Source organism: Pistacia vera, unplaced genomic scaffold (assembly GCF_008641045.1).
Source record: "Pistacia vera cultivar Batoury unplaced genomic scaffold, PisVer_v2 Contig702, whole genome shotgun sequence".
In the NCBI taxonomy this organism is placed as follows: Eukaryota; Viridiplantae; Streptophyta; class Magnoliopsida; order Sapindales; family Anacardiaceae; genus Pistacia; species Pistacia vera.
Genome location: NW_022196560.1, coordinates 233223 through 252669, shown reverse-complemented (window position 1 = coordinate 252669; position 19447 = coordinate 233223).

The window sequence follows — 19447 nt, the reverse complement described above, 5'->3', positions numbered from 1 at the left end:
GGGATACCAACTTGGGATTTTGCTAAACTTTGGGTGGGAATATGTCGTTTACTCAAAAATTAATAAAAACATCTTTGATTCATTAAAGTCGATGACAACACAAGATTGGAGCTTTCATTTTTATAATATTTTTCAGAAATGTGTATGAACAATTATCGCCAAGTATTATAGGGTTGGGCATGGGTAACCGGTAAACCCGAAATCGGTGGGTACCCATATGAACTCGAAATCGAAATCGAAAACGGAACCGGAACCGGAACCGGCCCACACAAGGTCGGTTTTGGTTCCAAATTTGGTGGAACCAACCTTGTGCAGGTCCAAGTTCAATTACACCACTTTAAGAACTAGACCTGGAATCAAGAACGGGACCCAAAACGAGGTTCAAGTACTCACGATGTATTTGTAACTTTATAAACTATTAAGGGTGTATTTGTAATTTTTAGGGGTATATTTGTTATTTTTTAGAACATCAGGAGGCATAGAAACTTATAGGGTACTTGGAACCAGAACCAAAACCTGTGTTTCAAGTTTCGGTTCCAAATATAAGGAATCGACCGGTTCCGGTTTTGGTTCTTTGAAATTAGGTCGGGTATCTGATCCGCTCAGCCCTACCAAGTAAAATTATATCTGAATCTTTATTTTCTAATATTTCTCAGAGTATAAGGATGCTTTAGAGAAAGAATCCAATTCCATGATCTGATGATTTTAGAAAGAATATTCACTAATTTATATAATATAATAAGTTGAAAGATGAAAATAAAATTTTACTTGAAATATTGTATCTTGAAAGAGTTTTCAGGGTTGGAGTTCATAATAGCATATATTTATATATGGGAATATTATACTTACAACCCAATCTCACAAGTTTTTTCTCACAATCCTGATGTGGCAGCTCATAATGGATCTCGTCTGTCTGATTGCGAGCTGCCACGTTGGGACTGTGAGAGAAAGTTTATAAAATTGGGTTGTGAGTCAATCTTTATTGTTTTTATATTTATATAAAACAATTAATATGCATTTTTCAGAGAAAGTTTATAAAATTGGGTTGTGAGTCAATCTTTATTATTTTTATATTTATATAAAACAATTAATATGCATTTTTCATAAAATAGCCTCCAAGTTTCAAGCTATTAATAAATGTTTATTATCTTATACTCATTGATTTATCTAAATGATGTAAAGACTTAAAATACGAAACTTAAAAGGTAAATATTAAATGAAAGAACAAACCATTAGGTGATCTGCTGGTAAAAGAGCAAAAGGAGGTTCTATGAGCTCCTGAGTTCAAGTCTCCCCAGGTATTAATAGGGGCGACTATTAAGGCTCTTACACGACCGGTAGTTCTAAGATCTTGATATATTAGTTGAGGTGCGTGCAAACTAGGTCAGACACCCACGATGATAAAAAAAATATTAAATGAAATTTGATAAATACAAATTTAGAAAATACATATATATGACTACTTAGGTATGTTTTAAAACAACTATATTTGTTACAAGACTTTTCTTATATTTTAATATTTGTTGTAAAGAAAATGTGGATCTACCACCATTTGACACCTTTCACCATACCATTGCCACCTCTTGACACATGGTAAAAGGTGGCAACAATTTGTGGCACCTAATTGCTAAATGTCATGTTTTGATTAGTTTGGGGGTGGCAGGAATTACTATATAAACCCTTCCCTCCTTTGTAATTTGAGAGAACTACTATGAGAGATAATAAATTTCGACCCTTTATTGTTCTTTTATTTGCAATAGTCCCTTATCTTTCATTTGTTATGCATTAGTCCTTATAATTGTTTTATATTTTGGAATTAGTTTAACACGTTATCAGCACGAAGAGCTTAACAAGTGTAACATTGCACCCCTATTGAAAGTACGTACTTCAATCTTACATGTGTTCTTTAATTTCTGTTTCTGCCTTTATGGTTGGATTTATTTATTATTATTAAATTATGCCTCTATGGTCGAATCTATTTATTATTGTTAAATCATGTCTCTATGGCTAGATCTATTTATTATTGTTGAATACCGCCTTCATGGTCAGATCTGTTTATTCTTGTTGAATACAAACTTTTTTGGTTAGATCTGCTTTTATTATATTTTCAATAGCTAAATGTGATAAATGAACTTGAAGTTCCATAAATAAATACTGTTTCAAAACTGAAGTTCTAAATACTGATTACAAACATGAACTTTGTAAAACAGAGACAAAAAATGAATTTAAAAGTTCCACATCATGAAGATGAAGTTCTGTAAACATCTTTACTAATGTAATTTTTTTTTCAAGGATGGACTTCGAAACTGGGGCATTGATATCTAGTAATAGTTGAGATATTTGTATAGTAGACAGTGCGACAACGCACACCATCCTTTGGGATAGAAAATATTTCTTAGGTTTGACCTTTACTGAGGCTAAGATAAATACCATATCAGGATCTGCAAAAATAATTGAGGGCTCCGAAAGAGCAACACTTGTGTTACCAAGCAGAACTAAATTAAGTATCCATGATCCTTTATATTCTAGCGAATCCAGAAGAAATTTGCTTAGTTTCAAAGATATATGACTCAATGGATACCACGTTGAAACTTTAAATGAAAAGGATGGAGAGTTTCTATGCATCACTGCTAATATTTCATGCCAGAAGCATGTACTGGAGAAACTCGTTGCTTTCTCATCAGGGTTATATTACACATTCTTGAAGAATATTGAAATCTATGCAGTTATGAACCAAAGGTTCACTGATACTAAACTTTTTAAAATTTGGCACGACTGTCTTGGTCACCCATGATCTACTATGATACGTAGGATCATAGAAAAATCACATGAGTCACCCATTAAAGAACCTGAAAATTCTGTCACCTAATGAGAGAGCTTGTATTGCTTGCTCACAAGGCAAATTGGCACTTAAGCCATCCATCACTAGAGTTGGTCTAGCATCCCCCTCATTTTTACAAAGAATTCATGGGGACACATGTGGACCTATTCATCCACCAAGTGGACTTTTTCACTATTTTATGGTATTGATTTGACGCATTGGCAGGACGGTCACATGTTTGTCTATTATCTACCTGTAATGTTGCCTTTGCTAGATTGTTGGCAAAAATTATCAGATTATAGGCACTTTTTCTAGACTACCCAATTAAAGCAATCCGTCTAGACAATGCTGGTAAGTTTACCTCAAAGACATTTGATGACTATTGTATAGCATTGGCAATTGATGTTGAACACCTAGTACCACATGTACATACCCAGAATGTTATGGCAGAGTCATTTATAAAGTGTATCTAATTAATTGGATGAACTTTGCTATTACGTACACAATTACTGACTTCTGCCTAGGCTCATGTTGTTTTATATGTTACGACATTAATTCGCTTAAGACCCATTGCATATCATCAATACTCTCCAATACATCTTGTATTTGGACATCAACCTACTATGTCCCATTGAAGAACTTTTAGTTGTGATGTGCAAGTTCTAATTGCACCCCCTCAGCGCACCAACATGGGACCCCAATGTCGTTTGGGAATATATGTTGGCTATGACTCACCATCCATCGTTAGACATCTTGAGCCCTTAACAGGTGATCAGTTTATTGCACGTTTTGTGGATTGCCATTTTGATGAGACAATATTTCCTCTTTTAGGGGGAAAAGGTAAAGCCTCCTAGAGTAATGCTTGAAATTTCTTAGAAAGTCAATTATATGTATCATTTAGATCCTTGCACATCTCAATCTGAAATTGAAGTGCAAAGAATAACATATTTACAAAATATTGCCAACCAAATGCCTAATGCATTTACAGATGCAGCAAAAATAACGAAATCATACGTTCGTGCAATTAATACACCAGTAAGGATTGATGTTACCAATGAACAATCCGTGCAGGCAACAATCGATTCATCTATTACATGCTAGAAGCGTGGTAGACCTATTGGAGCCAAGGAATTGTTTCTAGGAAACGAAAGGCATAAAATCAATTAGGTGTCAATATTGACAATACTGGAATAATTGACAATTCCACATCTTCTAAACTAACTCCAGAAGAGTTAATAGTCCATGAAAGGACACAAGCCCCTGAAGAGGTACAAATCCTTGAAGGAATGCAAGAACATAGAAATGAAGAAATTTAAATAAACTATGCTCATAGTAAAGAAATGTGGAATCGTGAAACAACTATTGTCGATAACATATTCTCATATGTAGTAGCTATTGAAATCATGAACGATGAGTTTGAGCCACATTTTATTAATGACTGGCAAAAGAGACATGATTGGCCAAAATGGGAAGAGGCAATTCAAGCATAATCAACCCCCTAGCAAAACGTAAAGTATTTGGACCTGTAGTCCAAATGCCTGAAAATGTGAAACTCATAGGATACAAGTAGGTATTCACAAGGAAAAAGAATGAGAAAAATGAGATTGCTAGGTATAAGGCCAGACTAGTGGCTCAAGGTTTCCTACAGAGACCTGGAATTGACTTTGATGAGATGTATTCACCAGTTATGGATGCGATCACATTTCGATACTTGATTAGTTTATCATTCTCAAAAGGACTTTATATGCATCTCATGGACGTTGTTACTGTGTATTTGTATGGGACACTGGATACTGATATTTATATGAAAATCCCTGAAGGATTCAAAGTGCTAGAAGTAAATAAAATGAACATGTATTCACTAAAATTGCAAAGATCGTTATATGCATTGAAACAGTCAAGACGAATGTGGTATAATTGTCTTAGTGAATATCTGATGAATGAAGGATACATCAATGATCTTGTGTGTCTGTGTGTCTTTATAAAAAGGTTAGAATCAAGATTTTTAATTGTGGTAGTATATGTTGTTGACATGAACTTAATAGGGACTCCAGAAGAGCTCACAAAAGTTGTTGAGTACTTAGAAGGAGAATCTGAAATGAAGGATCTAAGTAAAACAAAGTATTGTCTCTGCCTACAGATCAAACATTGTTCAGATAGAATTTTGCTCCATCAATCAAATTATACTGAAAAGATCCTTAAGCGATTTAATGTGGATAAATCTCACCCGTTGAGTACCCCAATGGTGGTTCGGTCTCTTGATCCTAAGAAGGATATATTTCGTACTAAAGAAGATGACGAAAAGATACTCAGTCCTGAAGTACCGTATCCAAATGCAATAGGTACATTATTATATTGGGCACAATGTAAGAGATCAGACATGGCATTTGCAATGAATCTGTTGGCAAGATTTAGCTCTGCACCAACTCGCCGACATTGGAATGGAATCAAACATGTCTTTTGTTACCTTAATGGAACAAAAGACTTGGGATTATTTTATCTAGGGAAATCTGATAATGATCCTAAATTAGTTGGTTATACATATGCTAGGTACCTTTCTGACCCTCATAAAGCCCGCTCGCAGATGAAATATGTTTTCATTTCCAATGGTACTGCAATATCATGGCGCTCGACAAAACAAACATTGGTTGCCACTTCCTCCAATCACTCCGAGATTCTTGCGCTTCATGAAGCCAGTTGAGAATGCGTATGGTTAAATTGTCTTGGGCATTACATGCTGCATTGTCTTCATTGATAATTGTTGGAGCACTTGAGGTATGTGGCAATTTGCATGTGCTTTCAATATGATGACTGAACCAAGCATAGTTAACCGAAGTTCTTTTACACTCACGAACTCCAACAAAATCGAGAGATTGATGTCAAACAAATACGCTCTAGTGATAATCTTGCAAATTTATTCACTAAGGCCTTACTGACATCAACATTTGAAAAGTTAGTGTATAGAATCGGTATGCAGCGACTCAATAAGTTACTAAATTAATTTTGCCATCATGAGGGGGAGCATGAATCCAGAGGAGTTTTCAAAAAAGGTTTATTGTATTGGATAGATGCGCATTGTACTTTTTTTTTTTAATGATCAAGTTTTGCCCCACTGGGTTTTCCTAACAAGGTTTTTAACGAGGCAGTATTCCGCACGTCCAACACCATTATACAATTCATTATGTAATTTTGTTTCTTTGCTTAAGGTTTTTTTCCCACTGGGTTTTTCCTAAGTAAAGTCAACTATAATCATCTGTAAGTGGTGGATTTTATTTGGTGGAGATCCAAGGGGAGTGTTGTAAAGAAAATGTGGATCTACCAGCATTTGACATCTTTCATCACACCATTGCCACCTCTTGACACATGGCAAAAGGTAACAACAATTTGTGGCCTCTAGTTGCTAAAAAGCATGTTTTGATTAATGTGGGGGTGGTAAGAATTACTATATAAACCCGTCCCTCCTTCATAATTTGAGAGGACTAATATGAAAGATAATAAATTTCAGCCCCTTTATTGTTCTTCTATTTCAATAGTCCCTTATTTTTCATTTGTTATGCAGTAGTCCTTATAATTGTTTTATATTTTGTAATTAGTTTATGACAATATTTTCAATTTTCCTTCCAATTTGTAATAAAACTTACCAATTATCATAGGATTTCCTTCTTTTTTTTTTTTTAAATTTCTTTTTCTCTCTCAAGTTTTTCCTATCAAATATTGTGCTCAATTCTTTGATCCTTACTATAACTAATTTGAAACTTGTCATTGTTTGATAGTACAAGAATTCATTTGACCTAGGGTTGGCAATTTCCAAGACCCCGCCCCTGGAAACCAAATGTAATCCTCGAGCCCATCCTCATCCCTGAAATTTAGGGGGCGAAGATGAGGGTGGGTAAACCTGCACAAAGGAAGTAAAATTCGTCTCAATGCCCATGCTCATCACTTCCTAGAAAATTTCAAAATATATTTTTTGAAAATATAGAAGATAAATTTAATAATAATTATAATACTCTTTAGGGATGTATTGGATTATTGTTGGGAAATCTTTGGATTGACTATTGGTCACTATAACGTAGTTGAAAAAAAAAACAACAATTTTAAAGTTTGCTATTAGAAACTAACATTATTTAAATTAAAAATCACACCCACCATATATATTAAATAATTAATTAATATATTTATAAACTAAATCAAAATTATTAATATTAATAAACTATTAACTGGGGACAGAGAGGGTTATAGGTACAATTTTTTGCAGGTAAACAACTATACTCAACCTCGTACTGGTCCCCATTACTGGGACGAAAACTTTCCCAATCCCTACCCTCGCCTCCAACCTCGAAATGTTCCGGATAAATCCCCATCAGGTGGGAGCAGTTTTTTCTTCTGGTACCCAACCCTGTCGGATTTTATTACCATCCCTACATTTAAGTATTTGTTCGAATAACTTATTTTTTAACAATAATAGATGAATAGAGAATACTTTTATCTTAAACAAAAAAATCAGTAGAAAAGAACATAAGTTTTATTTTTATTAATAAAAATGGAATTATGTACTCGTTTTTGAGTTTAAAAAAAATATATCATATAATTATAAACAATAATACCCTTTTTAATAAATGACTTTATTCAAAAATATTATAGTAATGGAAAATAGAAAATTGAAATTTCATGTGCCTTAAGAAAATTTGATGAGTAATACTATATGTACCAATTATACAAATTATTCCTTACAAACTGATGTGATAATTTTTTTCCCGTATTTGTTTAACTTTTCCAACCCTAGTCTATTCTACTATCTTCTCCTAAAAAATGAAAAACATGTTTGTTTTAATATTGTTCAAAATTCAATCATATTTTATTCAACTCAAAAAATTTAACAACTACTTGTCTCAATAAAAGTTTATAAATTAACAAAAACATCCCCCTACCCAAGCTACAGTCGCCCGTTAGCAACCATCATTGGCTGGCGTTGGCACCGAAATGACACACGATCGCCAGATACAGCATATCGTGCACCATTCCGACAACTTCCGGGCATTGTCTGACGGTGGTGGCCAGTTTTCGGTAATCAGTTAGGTGGACGGGGCTTTTTTTTAATTTATAAACTTTTATTGTGGGGGGTGTTTAGTTAAATTAACAAATATAGGGGGTTAAAAAACAATATAAGTATTTTCAGAAAATGTTTTCCAAAAATGTATTAAACACATTCTCAGAATCTTATCATATTTAATTAAATCATATTCTATCCTATTCAAAATAGAATATTATTCAAAAAATTGTACCAAACGATGTTTGGCGCATTGTTTCATCTAATTTGTTAAATTTATCTTTAATTTAAAATCATTAAATCACATTAAAACATATAAGTTTATATAAGAAGTTTGTACATATAGTATTATTCATTTTTTATATCACAAATTTATTAAAGAGCTATTAACATCAGTAATGAATAAAAAAATTCAATAATTTTTTATAAAATATAATATATATCAAAATAATCAATTATTTATCCGTTAATTGTCTTAACTAGAGCTGGTTAAGACTGGTCCTAGGCCCATGAGCAATTTCAGGACTCGGACCGGTCCTAGGCCTATAGGACCTACAAAATTTCATTTTCTCCCCTATCTTTTTTTTATATTTTAGGGGCAAAATGAGATTCTGTAGGGGGGTTTATGTAATTTTTAGGGGTAGATTAGTAAGTTTTTTAAAGTTTAATTAATTTTAAAAATAATAAAATAATAAATAAATTAGTAGTTAATTTTAACATAAATGTAATATTCACACAATCACACATTCACGCTTCACAAAAAAATAATTAAATAATTTTTTATTTATTTAAGTATTCATCTTCATTGTCAACAATATTTAAATCATTAAAATCTGTGTTTCTAAAGAGTTTGAGTAGTTTAGAATCTTCAGGGTGTTGTTATAGTCTTCTCTCTGCATGAGTCCAATCCCGTAAACATGTTATCACTTCAATCATCTGATCGGTTAAAGAGCATCTTCTGTCTTCAACAATCCAACCACTCATTGAAAATGCTGAATTGGATGCAATTGTAGAAACCGGCACAAATAAAATGTCGTGTGCCATTTGGGCTACAATGGCGAATCGACTATGATGTTGATTCCACCATTGAAGCACATCCATCTCACGTTTCTCTTTCTTCATCATGTAGGACATGTCCATTTGTAGGTAGCGATTTAGCTCATTTGGTCCATATATGTATGAGCTGGAGTTGCTACTTCCGTCATGTTCCATATATGTCTACATGCTCGATCCTTGATGGAGGTATTCATCAGGCTCCTGATCGTCTCTCCTGAATGTTCCACTTCCACTTCCATTGTACCTGTTCTGATATAAAGAAAAAAGGCTTTCCAATTTTTGCTTAAAGTCAATCAAATAAGACGTATAATCATGTCCTAAATGTTGGCCTATCTCAGTAATTACATTTAACTACGTGTAATTTAAACCTAAGATCTACAACAAGGCCTAATCCATATAAGAATGAAATATCTAACCAATATTTCTAGTATTTTTCTTCCATCTTTAAAACAATTTCCATTAAAACGTCATTATATCTATATTTAGCAAAAGTTTTAGAAATTTCAAGTAAAATATCTAACGCTAAATTAGTAGTCGGATAATAAATACCACTTAATGTATTAGTGGAATCATAAAAAGTTTTAAGAAATAAATAAAAAAGTTACGAACCGCCCAATCATCATAGTTGACAACTTCCCCTGGATGGTTCTTCCGGTTGACCAAATCTGTAATTTGTCTTGCGGTTGACAAAACTTTTTCCAACGTCATGTATGTGGAGCTCCAACAGATAGGCATGTCTATACAAAACTTCAACGGTCGAATTGGTGGGTCCTCTTGCCTAAAATATTTGACGTACTCCTGCCATCTTTTGTTGCTACTACCGACGATAAATCTGATAGCCGCACGCACCCTCTCCATGTTCGAATGTATAGCATCTAAACCTGCTTTAACAATCAAATTGATGATGTGGCAAGCACATCTCTGGTGAAAAAATTTGCCTTCACCACGCAGATCCAATCTCTTTTCAAATAAAGAGATTGTCGCGGTGTTCGCAGCTGTATTATCAGGCGTTAGCGCTACAACTCTATCAGTTAATAGATATTCTTGCAAAACTTCAAGAATTGTAAAATAAATAGTGTCAGCATTATGTTTTTCCTATAATGGTTTAAAACCCATAAATTTTTATTGTAAACACCAACTATGATCTAAGAAATGTATTGTGACAGTTAAAAATCTGTTTTTGATCTACAAGCCCATATGTCTGATGCAAGTGCAATAGATATATTCCTAAAATTTTGAAATTCGATTTTAAGTTTATTATTTATTTTGTTATAAAGTTTTAGTATATCTCTTCTACTTGTACTTCTACCAACAGGGGTATATGTTGGACAAAATGCAGTTTTAATCATGTGAATAAAATAAGGATTTTCAGATAAACAAATGGGAGAGTCCGTAGCAACTATGAATCTTGCTATTTCCTCTCGTGCAACATGCGCATTGTATTGTCATGTTGAGAGAGTTGAGGATTGAGGATTGTGGATTAAAATTAAATTGAATTTGAATTTGTCTACTTGATCCCGTTGAAGATGTATCGGACAGCTACGTTATTTGGAGGTGCTTCTTCTCCAAGTGTTGTCGCATTGTCGAAGTCTCATTCTTAGCTCCAATAATGGTTCCACCGAAATTAAATATCCCACACAATTCTTCCCCCTCCCCATTTGTCTTTGGCCGTTTAAATTTGGTGAAGTGTCACCATACATCAGACATGATCCTCTTTGATGGTCAGGGGGGTTGGGCCATGTTGTGCCCGTTAAGTCGCAACTCACTTGTGTTTGGCTGCACCTCGTCCCAGCCGAATGTGGTTGTTGAATTGTAGTTGCTGCCTTTGGAGGAAATGGTGAAAATGGATCGAACCCTTCTATTTCTTCGGTGGATGGAACGTAAAAATTTCGGGAATCCATTATGAATTTATGATAAAATAATAAATAATTAAAATGAGAAAAAATTAAATAATAATATGAATAAGAGATGATATTGAAAAATTAAAAGAAATTTAATAATATAAATAAATAGTATTAATAAATTATAAATATAAATATAAATTAAATGAGAATTTGATTAGAGATTTGGAGTAGAGAGTAGAGAGATTGAGTGGTGTGGAAAAAATGAGAAATTTAGGGGATATTTATAGTGTAGCATTGGGGAGGGGGGTGGGGTGGGGTGTGGGGTTGGGAATGAAACCCGATTATTGGCTGCCAACCAATTGTTATTAAATGCAAAAAAAAATTTTTAATTTTGTAAAATTTTATTTTAACCCTTATAATTTTTGTCTATTTTAAAATTTACAGAGGGTTTTATGTAATTGTCTAGGGGGCTTAAAAAAAAATAAACCAAAAGGGTTTGGGCTTGGGCCTGGGACCTTGGAGGAGGGCCCAGTGGAGGGACCGAACCCTCCTCTTTAGGCTTGATCTAGTTTTGGGACTAGGCCTGTTAGGACTGGTCCTCTTAAAGATTAATCCTAGGACCGGGTTTTTGGGCCGAGTCCCAAATGCCCAACTTTAGTCTTAACATATATCGCTAAAGCACAAAATTATGAACATATAAATGCATTGAGAAATGCAAAATTTTGTCACGTTATGAAGAGGATGTTGATGTATCGTAACATGTTCTTTGGCACATATCAAGAGACTTCAACAAAAATATCATTTTGATTTTATTAGATGTAAATAGCAACTTAATTTACCGCATATAAATTGTGACTTAAATGGCATCGTTCTTGTTATGCCTAGGAAAATAAGGCTGACGTGGCGCCCAATTAAGTGCGAAAGGTCAGACCTCGAGAAGAGTTTACTGGCATTCTGGCGTAGCCGCGTCGTGTGATCATGGTTACACCCACAGCTTGCTTCCGTCAGAATAATGGGTGCACGTCAGGCCAGCCAGGAGCTGTGATGATCCCGCGTGTCCAATCCCTGCAGCAAATCACATGAATTACTCTAGAAGATGGATAATGTGACATAAAGAAGGATTTGCACGAATCATCTCACCAACATACAGATTCAGTGATCATTACCTCAGTGCATCCCACTATAAGTTGAGAGCTCCTCTCTCATTAAAGGGATTCGCACATTTACTCTTGACCAACCTCTCTCTCTCTCTCTCTCTCTCTCTCTCTCTCTAGAATAGACAACATTTGATACCTTGCATTACCAGTGTAAAGTCAGTCGTCTAAAACGACCTGACCTTTATCATTAATAAAAACATCAGTGGACATAGGACTTGCCTCCTTAGCATCCGAACCACTTTAAAACTCCTTTTTCACTGCATTTACTGTCATTTTTCTTTCCATTCACGTGTGTCTTTTGGGTCAACTCAACATTTCACATGTGCGTTTCGTTGGTGTCAAAATTGCGCATCAACAGTTTGGCGCTAGAAGGAAGGCTGATTTAGTGTTCATCCTTCATCAAGAGAATCTCCAACCTACCAGTCCTACAACAACAAATGGCCTGCCAACCAGAACCTGAGCAAACCAACCAGGGCGCTGAGAGGCTCCCCCAAGTTCAGGGGAACACTTCTTCTAAAAAACCTTCAGCCCCGCAAAATGCTGCAGGAGATATCCCGTCAAGTTCATAGCTTGACCTCGCTATAAGAAGTTACCTGTAGAGGTTGGACCAAGGTGTGCCATCCAAGTCAGCTGTGGCGGTGCAACCACAAAAAACGCCTGTAGGTCACGTGAAAGCACGGCAAAGGGAAATAGCTAGTCTCGCGAGCATTGCAGCACGTAGACGAAAGGGTAAGCAAGTAGCAAAAAACAAGCCCACGGGCTCCAAAGGGCCAGCAAACTCCGACCACATCCCAAGCAGAATACCAGTCTCGTTGAGACTCGGTGAAAGGACGCAGCCCGAGCTATCCCATGCCACGTCGCAAGTGCACACCTATAAAAGTGTTGGACGGGGTGATTCCTATCACCGCCAGCAAAACGATCCTAATTGTCACCGTGCGAGAGGGTCCCACATTTCGTGGGGCGGTTCTTACCACCGCGAAGGTCGTGAAAATACCCCGCACCTTTCATCGCCATCACACGCCTCTAGCCAGCATGTGTTGAGAGTGGTCAGAACCGCCGGCCGAAGCGAAGAGGAACCCGACCTCCGAACTTTCCTCAATCGTAATCGCGAGGGTCGAACTCGCATGGGTGAAAGCAATCCCCAAGCGGCTCCATTGCCACAAATTGAGGAGCTGCAACAAGCTCTAGACAGACTACGAGCTCAGCAAAATAAACAGGGGCAGGTCGCATCTGCGTCCCCCTTCTCTACTGAAGTGTTAGCCGCTCCACTCCCACCAGGATTCAAGATGCTCAACATGCAGGCGTTTGATGGAAACTCTGACCCGCAAGATCATTTATATGAATTTAAAGACCTAATGGAGCTTCACCGGGTCTCAGATCTAGCAAAATGCCGTTGTTTGGCAATGACTTTGACCTCTCATACCAAACGGTGGTTCAGTTCGCTCCCAACGGGATCAATCAGTTCATGGCCTCAGATGAGCGAGACGTTCCTAAGGCATTTTCAAGCAAATCGAAATTTCTCGATGCCTTTGAGCTACCTTAGCAATATAAGGCAAGAAAGGGACGAATCCCTCTAGTCCTACATTGACCGCTTCCACAGAAAACTCAACAAGGTGGCTCATACTCCCGAAGAGTCTGTTCAGACTCTCATCATAGCTGAAGTTCGTCCACAGACCGACCTGTGGAAAGAATTACAGGCTGAGGACGATGTTTCCTTCACTGGATTCTATAATCTTGTGGAGAAGTACCTCCGGATAGAAAATTCATTGGCGGCACTCCGCTGCCGTGGCCCCGACGCTTTGGGTAGTACACCTGGTCAGCGGGATAGTAGAAGAGCTGATCACAAGGGGGACGCAGACGATCAGCAAAGAGGGAAGAAACCTCGTTACGAGCCCAAAAAGTCCTATGCTCCCATCCCTCGTCGTGATTGCAACAGAAACCAATATACTCTACTGAACGCATCGATATCGGCTATTCTTGATAAATCTGAGGAGGCCAGCCTGCTCGGAGAGCCTAACCCCATGAAAACTCCCGCGACAGCCAGAAATAATAAAAAATATTATCGCTATTATCAGGATAATGGGCACCGTACCGATGAATGCTGAGCTCTCAAGCAGGCGATCGAAAACCTTATCAAGCAGGGACATTTCAAGGAGTATATTGATGACTCTGCTCCCTCACAAGAGAAAAATCAAGGGGAGCCAAGTAAGAAGCGCCGTGATCAGAAAAGAGTGTGCACCCTCAATTTAATTTTTGGGGGATCACACTTCGCGGGGAACTCGCGAGGTGCCCAAGAAAAGTATGCTCGCGAGGCACATCACGAGCCCGACGAGGATTGGGGAAGTTAGCAGGTCTCAATGCACATCTCGGGACTGCTATGTGAAAGCAGTGCAGATGGCGTGCAAAGGCAAAGGCACCTCACGCGGCGATCACAACAAGACAATGGCGATTAGCCGGATTGAGCCACAGCCTGGCCCAACCAAGAATAATATAGATCCTCACATTCAGGACTGCCTTTCCAGTGGGCCAGTTGAGGAACTGACTGAAGTACTGGTCGACCAGAATGAACCAAGCAGGGTGTTAAGGATCGGTAAAAATCTCAATCCCTAGCTCGCTACCGAACTGAGCAGCTTCCTCAGGGAAAACATCGATGTGTTCGCATGGTCGCACGTAGATATGGTCGGGATCAGCCGAATGTTATTTGCCATGCATTAAACATCGACAGTGAAGCCATGCCAGTTCGCCAAAAGAGGAAAGCAATGGACCTGGAGCGATATGTTGCCTTGAAGCTTGAGATGGATAACCTCCTCTGAAATGGATCCATCCGAGAAGCACTTTATCCGACCTGGGTTACTAACCCAGTTCTAGTAAAGAAGCTTAATGGCAAATGGCGGACCTGCTTCGACTTCACCGACCTCAACAAGGCGTGTCCTAAAGACAGCTTTCCCCTACCAAGAATTGACCAGCTCGTGGATGCCACCTCGGGGCACGAGCTGATAAGTTTTATGGACACATACTCGGGATATAATCAAATTCTGATGTACGGGCCAGACGAAGAGCATACATCTTTTATTACAGATCGGGGACTGTACTACTACAAAGTTATGCCATTCGGCCTCAAGAATGCTGGTGCAACTTACCAGCGACTGGTTAACCAAATGTTCTCCGAACAGATAGGTAGATCGATGGAGGTCGTAGACGACATGCTGGTGAAGTCGTAAGTCGCTTCAGATCACGTAGCACATCTCGCTGAGATGTTCGGCATCCTCCAACAGTACCAAATGAAGTTGAACCCCCTCAAATGTTCATTCAGAGTATCCTCGGGAAAGTTCCTAGAGTACATGGTTAACCAATGGGGAATTGAGATCAACCCCGAAAAAATCCAAACTCTCCTCGATATGAAGAGTCCGACCAACAAAAAACAGGTATGAGCTTGAACGGGCGTATAGCGGCGCTAAGTCGCTTCATATCGAGGCTAACAGATCGCTGCTTGCCATTCTTTAATGTACTCAGGGCCAATAAGAAGTTCGAATGGACTCTCGAGTGCGAACAGGCCTTCCAGAGAATAAAGGAACACCTCGGGAAGCTACCACTTCTGTCCAAACCTCTCCTACAAGAGATCCTCCTTTTGTACCTATCCGTCTCGTAGTTCGCGGTTAGTGCAGCTTTAGTTCGGGAAGAAAACGGAACGCAATAGCCAGTATATTACACGAGCAAGCGTCTGTTGGATGACAAGATGCGGTATCCAAAAATGGAGCGGTTAGCCTATGCCCTGCTGACCGCTTCCCAAAAGTTACAACCTTACTTCCATGCCTATACAGTTCACGTATTGACTAATTACCCGCTCAGGCAGGTCCTTCAAAAACCGGAGGCATCGGGTAAATTGCTCAAATGGGCCATGGAACTCAGCCATTTCGATCCCCTTTACAAACCAAGAGCAACTATTAAAGGGTAGGCTGTTGCCGACTTCATATCAGAGTTCTCGCATCATCCTGCGAACGAGTTGGAACAACCCAACGAAGTCATCCAGGAAACTGTTCAAAATCTCTCGACCTGGACCCTCTACGTTGATGGATCATCGAACAAAAAGAGGGTCAGAGCGGGTCTTCTATTGTTGAGTCCCGAAGGGGCCCGCATTCATGACATTCTCCGGTTTGGTTTCAAAGCAACCAATAATGAGGCTGAGTATGAAGCTTTGCTCGCTAGACTCAGGTTGGCCAAGGAAATCGGTGCAACCGCGATGAGCATCCACAATGACTCCATGCTGGTTGTTAACCAGATTTTGGGAGAGTATCAAGCCAAAGAAGATAACATGATCAATTATCTGAAGAAAGCTAAGGCCGCACTCGAGCCGTTCAAGCACTTCACAATCACTCAGATTCCCAAAGAAAACAATTCTGTGGCGGACGCCTTGGCAAGGATAGCCTCATCATTAGACTCGGATGCACTAGAGAACATTCCTGTTCGATTCATCGAAATCCCCAGTATCAGCCCAATCGAACAGGCCATGAATGTAATGGGTTCAGACTCATGGATGACCCCCATTCTTGCCTGACGATAAGGTCGAGGCAAGGGTTCTGCGAACAAGATCTACTTGCTACACCCTCCTCGGAGACCAACTGTACAGGCGAGGGTTTAGTGCCCCTCTCCTCCGATGTGTAACCAGCGAAGAAGCGGATTACATCATGAGGGAGATACATGAAGAGATCTGTGGTAATCACACCGTCGCAAGATCTCTTGCGAACAAGGTTGTTCGTCAAGGGTACTATTGGCCCCGAATCCAAGATGACGCCTACAACTTTGTCAAAAGGTGTGATAAATGCCAACGGTTCGCAAATATACTACGAGCTCCTTCTCACGAACTGATAACCATGACTAGCCCCTAGCATTTTTCCATTTGGGGGATTGATCTCATCGGTCCCATGCCAGTCGGTAAAGGGGGAGTCAAATATGTCGTGGTCGCGGTAGATTACTTCACCAAATGGGTGGAAGCCGAACCGCTAGCCTCGATCACGAACAGAAAGCTCAAAGACTTCGTTTTCAAGAATATCATGTGTCGCTTCGAAATTCCTCATACCCTCATCTGGGATAATGGGAAACAGTTTGACAACGAGGAATTCAAGCAGTTTTGCAATGAGCTGGGCATCCATAAAAAATTCGCCTCAGTTGCAAGATCGCAAGCAAATGGCCAAGTTGAGGCTGTCAACAAAACCATCAAGTACACTCTAAAGGCCAAACTTGGCGCAGCCAAAGGGAATTGGGCCGACGACCTCCTCGAAGTCTTATAGGCGTACAGAACAACTCCAAGAACCTCCACCTCAGAAACAACTTTTTCGCTAGCATACGGATGCGAAGCGATGATCCCTGTAGAGGTGGGAACTGGTTTGCTTCGAAGGGACTTGTACAATGAGGCCGACAACGAAGCACTTATGAGAGCAAGCTTAGACTTTGTTGAAGAACATCGCAACAAGGCTTCACTAAGGATAGTAGCCTATCAGCAACGTGCGAAGAGGTTTTTCGATTCAAAGGTCAGGCGAAGAGACTTCCAGGTCGGCGACCTTGTGTTAAAGGAAGTTCTTCTCGGTACCAAGGAACCAAGTGCGGGAGCGTTAGGACCAAACTGGGAAGGTCCATACCGCATCGACAAAGTGATAAGACCGGGGACTTATCATCTCAAAAGGCTGAACGGTTCCAAAGTACCCCGAGCTTGGAATGCTGGGCACCTTCGACCATACTATCAGTAATTCCGAACTCAGTTTTCCTTGTAAATTAACTTGCGATTTGTGTAAATAATTTCCTTGTAAAGTGTCATTTTGTGCGCTTGTAACAATCTTCGCATGTAATCTTGTTCGTGTGAATGTGTTATGTTATCACACTTGTTCCAGTAAATGTAAGCAATCAGGAAGTACTCGTGTATAATAAAGCGAACAGAAATTGTAAAAGCAAAAATGTATTTCATTAATGAGGAGTACAACAGGCAAAATGGCCCTAATCCGACTCCTAGAGGGTCGACCTCATCGTCCTAGGACTAGTCGGCTAAGGGTTTATCCGAGGCATGTCCCAAACCTCCTGCTCGGGAGGCCGCCGCTTCATCATCCTCTCGCGCCATGGACATAAGTGTATCCCGCCAGTCTTCCGAGAGGTCGGAAATATCAAGTCGCGGATTCTTTGGTCACAAGGCATATATAGACTCGATCGCCCATTCAGCAGCCTTCTCCTCGACCTCTGCTGCCTGATTCTGCATCTCTTGTGTCAAGGAAGCAACTTTTTCCTGACTTGCCTGAAGATCAAGTTCGAGAGCTTGCCTTCGCTTCTCGGGGGCGTCCCTCTCTTGTTCTGTTCGCAAGGCCTACAGAGAGGTCGCTTTGAGCTCCTGGTCCTTCTCCCTGGCCTCCTTGGAGAGTCTGGCTATGTTCCTTTGTAGTTCCTTTATTTCCTCTCCATGCTTCTCAAGCTGTGCTTTTTGGAAGTCCACCGTACGAAGAGTCGCGTCTCTTTCGTTTAGGTACCAATTCGTCAACTCAGAAGACAGGTTTCTCTCTGTTTCGATGGCTTCCAGGCTTTGTTTGAGCATTGCATTCTCTTCCTTCAGAGCAACGTCTCCCTTTGCGGCTCCCAGTTGAACCTTTTCCAAGGACATTCACATGGAAAGAAGAGCTTGCGAACAAAGAAAGATAGAGTTAGCTAATCAAAAGAAGCTAAGGGTAGTCCTCGCCGAGGACAGTTCGTTCACCTTGCTTAAGTGTTGGACCGATGTGGACATTAGGTCCACGTTGCTGGAATCTACGAACTGCTCAAATGATTCCGAGAGTCCGCATTCTAATAAGGCGTAGACCACCGACTGCAGGTACTCCAGCAGATTCCCCAGTGAGTCCAACACTGGAGTACCCTTCTTCGCGCCTTCCGCAGTGGTCGTGTCGTCTATCGGTTGCTTACCCGAACTCCTCACGTCCGGCCGTGACCCCTTGGGTTGATTGCCCTCAGATTCGGTCTCTGACTCTTTGACCTGAATCTGCCTCCTCTTCTTTCGCTGAGCCGTTGTCTTCAGCCTCGGGCGAGCAGGCGACGGTTGGGAGACCTTCGTGGTTTGTATTGGTGCGTCCTCTAATAGTTGCAGCTGAGGAGTTCTAGAAGGTCACGCTGGTAGGCCCGATGTTAGGCCTTCAGCCGAGGGAACGGTCAGAGCAGCATTTGTTGCCTTGGCTTTTCTTGACCAAGGGAAATTAAGCGGCCTTCGTCGCGGCTGCTCTGACTCTTTCGGAGGCATGGTCGCTGCATGCAAAGCATCATTAGCAAAGATATCTCATTTCACGACCAGAAAGGGACCAGTCAACAAGACTTACTCAATGAGGGCTCTAACAATGCGTTTGCGTTGAAGAAACCGTATTTCCTCAAATTCGCAGTCGTCACGAGTTTCTTCGTGTCGCGCTTGTCCTCGAGTAGGAGCCGAAATGCACGATCCTACTTCTATCGAAGAGCAGCCCTAAGTCAGTCGTCTTGTTAACTGTCAGAAAGGAATCAG